General features: G+C 37.8%; 1 pseudogene; it reads left to right on the forward strand.

Moving 5' to 3' along the window:
* The first annotated feature begins 563 nt into the window (after positions 1 to 563).
* LOC144354079 (thyroxine 5-deiodinase-like) lies at positions 564 to 3181 on the forward strand (annotated as a pseudogene).
* Positions 3182 to 6745: the final 3564 nt, after the last annotated feature.

A 6745-nucleotide genomic window follows, 5' to 3' on the forward strand; every position in this document is an offset into this window, starting at 1 on the left:
CAACATTCAATGTGTACCTATTGTTCCCCTTAATGACCGAGTCTCTCAGTCTGTCAGGTCCATGTACGAGTACCGCTACGTAGGTTATTCTTTCGTTCAAGGTGGCGTTGATAGTGATGCTGTAAAAAAAAACAGTTATGCAGACTCTTTGCTCGGGCAAATTGTTTGATTCGTAAATTTAGTAAATGTTCCCGAGATGTCTTGTAGTTGTGACCTTCTTTTGCCGAGAATGATTTTAATCACATTTATGTTTGTTTGTTTTTTGGAATTATGTGTAGGAGTTCGTAAGTTGTCTTTGTCGTCACTCATCTGGCAGCGTTCTGTGAATTTACGCGTGAATCAAATAACAATACAAAGGCATGATACGATGAAAAGATACTAGTTTCCAAATACAGGACATTATGACATAATAATATCGATTTAAAATAGTGAATAGATAGGCCAAACAAATAGACACAAAGAAACAAAAGTTAGAAGGCACATTTTATTCTTCCATACAACGAGAATATTTATCCCTGTAAATGTAATTTTTTTTATTCTCCATGTTAACACTGACCATAACAATGCCTTTTTCCGTAGGTACAACCATGGGACCAACGCAGCAACAAGCCGAAGCTGTATTAAATGATCGCGACCTTGTATTGAAACTAGTTGTCAAGATGAAAGAATATCTGGCCGACGATACCCAAGAAATCAGCGACAAACTCATGAAACATGATACAACTTTTATAAGACCATATATGGGAGCTTGGGAAAAGGCATTTGTGTACTATAACGTCAAGTTCAGTCAATCAGCGGATCCAATAATGCGAAAAATAATGCGTAAATATAACTCTGATCAAGAGGTATGTAATAAACATTGTACATTCTCTGATTGTGTTATATGTCCGCCCATCCTCCATTTGTTCAGTTATTTTTCATATTTCTGTTCTAATTACCAGTTTGGTACCGCTTATGTGTATTTTATATATAAAATATTTTTTTCTATTTTTTAATTCGAGCTGAAAGTTTAAAATACAGAAAGTGTAATTATACCATATTCAGAAGTAAACATATTACGTAATGACGTCAAACTTATGAAAGCTGCAAAAATAAAATATTTTGATAAATATTATATCAAATGGCGACTTGCAATATCATATGTTTTAAATTCGTGTAATTATTTAAGGGCTCGAAAATTACACCACTCGTTCAATAATTCCAAAATTGTAGCCTCACTCATTTATATTCATTTCTAACATGTATTTCTTGTTCCATCACGTGACATGTTTCCCCATTGCCTGGTCGCTCATCCCCGCTTGTGAAGAAATCACGTCGCCCATTTCTATAAACAGACATAGACCACTTTCCCGGAAGTAGCGAGACTGTACCCTGTTTTGTCATAGCTGAAAATATAAACATGTGAGTTTGTTGATAGTCGATAGAAGAGAATTTTATTTTTGTGACAACGATTGGAGCATCAAGAAGCATAATATCACGCATGCAAGTTTACGTTGTACCCCAAAACGACATGCGCGCGCATGAGAAACGCCGTGTCTCCGACTTCCGGGAAAATTGTCTATACAGGTTGCAACAGTTCACACACACCCAATGCCATATGGCTGTCAGTCTCCGAACATTCTACATCATACAAAAAATAATTAGTATTAAAGCGTGGGAGTCGTCACCTGCGCATGCGTCAGATGGCCATAGCGTGTTACTGTTTACAAACAAGCGTCTACCATGAGCCTATGCGTTCATATCGCCGTGTTGTCATCCTCGCTTGGGACTCAATTCCCGCGCGTGCGCAGGTGACGACCCTCCCGCTTTAAACATTTGCTAAATTAGCATACTGTAGTGATAAAGTAACATTATGTAAATATGTGCCCTCAGATCATGGACCAATTTGCAGTAAAAGGATGGTCACACTCAAAGCCTCCACTGAACGTTGGTGATGAGGCCCCAGATGTTCAAGTGCATTCGCTGGATGATGAGCAAAAGTATAGTCTCATTTCAGAATGCAACATACAAAAAACAAAACCACTGGTAATATTTTCCTCATCTTGGAGCTGACCCTTCTTGTCGGTAGGTAGTCGACGAGAAACAAACACATACTAAGTGAACACGATCACGCCGACTTTTATTCCAGTGCGAATAAATATTGACAACCACACAATTACAAATTCGTTCATATTTTGTCATAATTAAATGTACCAATCAAAATTTGATAAAATTTGAATTCTATTTTAAGAGGCAATAAAGCAAACAATGCAATTCGTGTGGTATATTTCATATCTGCTACTGAAAAATCTGTTTTGATTGTGATAAATTTCAACCAAAAGTTTCTTTGCTGATTGGCCAATTCCTGATTGTTCAAAAAGTACTGCATCGACCCTTGGACATATATTCAAGATTTTGTTATTGAATATATATTCTACAACTAATGTGTCCTCATTTATATATGTATTCCAGTTTTGTAATTTCATTTCAACTTCTATTTATACTAATTAATTTTTGAACAATTTGTAAAGCTGTTTGTTCAGCAGGGTCGACTCGCGTCGCTTTATGATACTTATAAGGAGAAGGCAGAGTTTATGATTGTGTACCAGCTAGAGGCTCACCCATCAGACGGGATAACTTTAGGTGAAAACCAAAGTACAACACCTCAGCACAAAACCATTGTTGAGAAGATAGACGCTGCAAAGCTATTGGTGGATGCTATCAATACAGAAACCGAAGACATCGCTACTACGGACATTGATTGTGCTGATAAGGTAAATTGAATTATTGTATTTATTTTATTTTATTTCCAACCGAATTTTATCATTGACAACCAATGAAACATGGTACCTACGTATATGCTCTGGGATATTGTACAGACCTGATTAGTTTTTGGTTGAAATCCGCGCGTATACAATAGACTGATACATGGTCGAGAAAAACCCAGCTGGATTAACATAATTTGTGTCATTCATAATAACCTTTCATTATGTAATTCAATTAATCTCCACAGATCCGCGTCGTCAGCGATGATATGAAACATACATTTGCTGGAACCTATGACTGTTACCTAGAAGATGTTTTCATCGTAAAAGACGGGAAAATATCAATGATTGGAAGCAGAATGGTTGAAGCTACAAGAGATCCAAATTTGATATTCTGGATGGCTGACGTAGTGGAGAAGTGGATGTCTTCAAATTAGAAACTGTTACTGTAGTATAACTGATGATAACGTCTCTGATGAATATCTTTATAATATCTGCATGCCAAATGACAAAGAAACTATACAACGCAGAAATTCAAACTTTCAAATACAGCAAGCAACTTTTACTAAAATACAATTGTTGCCTAGTTTATCTTTTAAACAACTTACACTGTCGCATGTGAACAATGTCCTATGACGTCATATGGTTAAAACAAATGAAATTCTATATGACCGAGAAAGAAATACATATGTTCTATGCGTAAATTACTTGTTATTAGATAAACAAGGGTTTCAACCATGTCTTTTATGAACAATACTGCAAACAAGCGTAGTCGCAGTAAAACATGAATTCTTTGAGTTAGTTCGGCCATTTTGCAATCAAATGATTTGATTTAATCTAGCATAGTAAATGACGGTCCAGCTTTTCTGAATAGAGCGTGCGTCTGTTATTTGACATTTAAAATGCTAGCACTCTGACTACGAATGCCAAATACAACTTTATTTAAGGTAGCAGGATAGTTTTTTTGCCTGAAAAATGTAAACACCTATAATCGGAATAAATTTTACAAGAAACCATACAATCTATATATGTTTAGAAAGCTCTTGATTTGTATTGTCCTATTATTAGTATTTTGTGAACATTGTGTTTGTTTTAGCGTCACGTGATTCTGAAGATCAGCGGGGCTGATAATTTAACTTACGTGAATAAAATTGTAATTGTCATCTCTACAGTTATTCATGCGATCAAAAACTTTACACTGTTTTGAAGCAAAAGTCATGAAGTTTAAATCTGTATTTCTATTTTTTGCATTAAGTTTTTTTTTTCTTTCCGAAAATCACAAATTTCAAGCACGTTTTTTGGTGTTAAAGTTAGAGTATACCGGTGGTTTGCGCGAGGTTTGTGAAAAAACGCAATAGAATTTTGCAAATATGTAAATACGGATATGAAGCCAACATATCCAAGAGTAAGAAAAGCTAAAAGGCGACATCGTAGAGCTATTCACTGAAACGCCATTTAAAATTAGGTCAACGGTAATTGCCAGAAACCGAACACCGAGAAATCGGCACTTTTATGATTTCAAACTTCAATCAACGTTAACTCCCGTTTTAGCAGCAAAATTTACATGGGCTAATTGTAAATGAAATGCTTTGAAAGTTGTTTTCGAGAAAAATCATGAACCGACATTTATATCTGTGACAAACTTTGTTTTTTGGCCGTTTTCTTTCACGCTATGAAGTTTTGTGACAGTCTGTGCTGATAACGAACGATGACGTCATTCATTAAAGCTTGGATTATGCAAAGTAGTACGCATGTAGTTTTACTAGTCTTTAGACCGACCCATTTCACGATTCGCAATTTAGTATATTTCAGTTTTTTGTTCTGTTGTGTGTTTTTCCCGAATGCGGCTTTCACACTCTGAGTCGAAGTATTGTACTTTAAATATCACACTGCTGAGTTAGGTCATCCAATCAGCAAGCGCTTCATTATGAATAAGTGGACGATCGAAGTTGCTAGTATGCCACTAGAATCATGCGCGCGCATCATGGGCGTTGACAATGTTGGCCTCCTTTTAATAAAGGCAATCGCTATTGGATATTTGAATGGAAGCTGGAGATCTGTATTTACAATTATTTTATAAACTAAAAGATACAGCTTCCCGACGTTCACATTTATAGTTGTGTATGGTGATAATTTGTGTCAGTGTTTGTGATTACAGTGTTCAAAGATGTTAGGTGATATATTTGTCTTTATGTCACTCGAAAAAGTGCTTCACCGATAAACATGTTGTGCACAGAGGATTAGATGGCGGGTCAGTTTTATGTGCGACGTTGGTCTGGTGACTAATGTAACATGTGTGTTATCAACACTGTCCCCGTGTTTTGTTATTTGCCGCCCTGTCTCATCTCGGTGAAAACGCTTTCTATTTTCGCGCGCTTCCTAAGTGTACGGCGCCGACCATGGTGCGTTGACAGCGCGCACAACAAACTATCTTATCCTCTATTTTAACCGTATATTACCAGTTCAAAAAGTGATGTCACTAGACCAATGGGGTAATGTCATGTAATTTAGGGTTGATGAACATAAAATAAATCTTCATGAATGCAAAAATGAACAACGTTTTTGTTTTAATCAACTTTTTTTTGTACGAATAAAGAAATATCTTCCAAACTCGACAAATGTAGCCAATACAACTTATAAGCGCAAAGGACTGCCGAGATCTCGCCAAGAACGAAGGAGCCGCGAGACTTGTATTCCCCCACAAATAGCGTTCAATTCTCGTTCGCCATCACGTTTAAAAGCGGGGGAGTCGTCACCTGCGCATGCGTCAGATGGCCATAGCGTGTCATTGTTTACAAACAAGCGTCTGCCCATGAGCCTTTGCGTTTTTGGTGAGTGTTGTTATCGTCGCTTGGGACTCAATTCCCGCGCGTGCGCAGGTGACGACCCTCCCGCTTTAATACCAGCGTACATAAGTTAGCTGAAATTATATTAAAATTTGCCTAAATTTATATGCCTGTATAGCTTATAAACTTGGCATGCTTGAAAATATATCAACCATACCTGTTAAGTATCATACTCAGTGGAAACCAAGTGGTGTGCCACCGAACCAATCGTAGTCGTTTTCAGTTTCAGTAAACTGGCACGTGAAGCTACATACTAGTTCAGGGGTTGACCATTAAAAAACTCTGGGAGCAATGGCAAAATTGAAAAAAAAAAATCCAGCATAATAGTTGTTCTGCCATACCCCCAGAGTTTCTGTTGGGTCACCCCTTAGTGGAAAAGATTGACAGTAAACTTGACATATAATATAAATCGTTCGAGGCATTTTATTTTATGAAAACAAAAGTCTCTGAGTCAGTGTTATGTTGAGTTAGGTGCAAGACTGGGAAATACGATATCAATGTGTGCACTGTATAACGGGGTGGTCACGGGTTGTACGGCTGGCTGTCAATCAGACGGTGGTCGTCGTGTAACCGTAACGCATGCGCGAGATATGGGTCTCATATAACAGTGGCGGCGGCACGGGGTCGGTACAGAGGTCGTTAGTAAGGTCGATGAGGCAGATGAGCAGATCTTGACCCCCCCCCCCCCATGCAACATTTCGTGCCGCCACCTCTGTATAAACAAAGAGAGGAGAGCTGAGAGGTTATCAAGCTTTGCCTTGCTTTACGCTCAGGCAACTAATATTTATTGTCCGAGGTTTACAATGAGCTCTTCGGGTCGCTAAAACTGTCGGGGTGAACATTTGTATAGTGCTTCCCCCTTTCTTTAGCGTGGTCTCCTTTGCTAACGTTATAGCGACACGGTCGCCGCTTCTCGTCGCGTTGTGGTCGATATTCGTCCCATGTAACGTAGACAAGGCGTGTAAAGTACAAAAGCAAGAATGTCAGACGAATTGTTTTTCGTGTAATAATAATAATGCCATTACTGAAATCATATCCTGTTCAGGATCTGGATTTTTAAAATACAATATAGTGTTAGATACATACAAAATAGCAAACACATGTGTATGTGCCATAGTATGGCGTAAACCACCGTTTGTCTGAACTACTAACAGT

This window comes from Saccoglossus kowalevskii, chromosome 16 (assembly GCF_978046115.1).
Source record: "Saccoglossus kowalevskii chromosome 16, keSacKowa6.1, whole genome shotgun sequence".
Lineage (NCBI taxonomy): Eukaryota > Metazoa > Hemichordata > Enteropneusta > Harrimaniidae > Saccoglossus > Saccoglossus kowalevskii.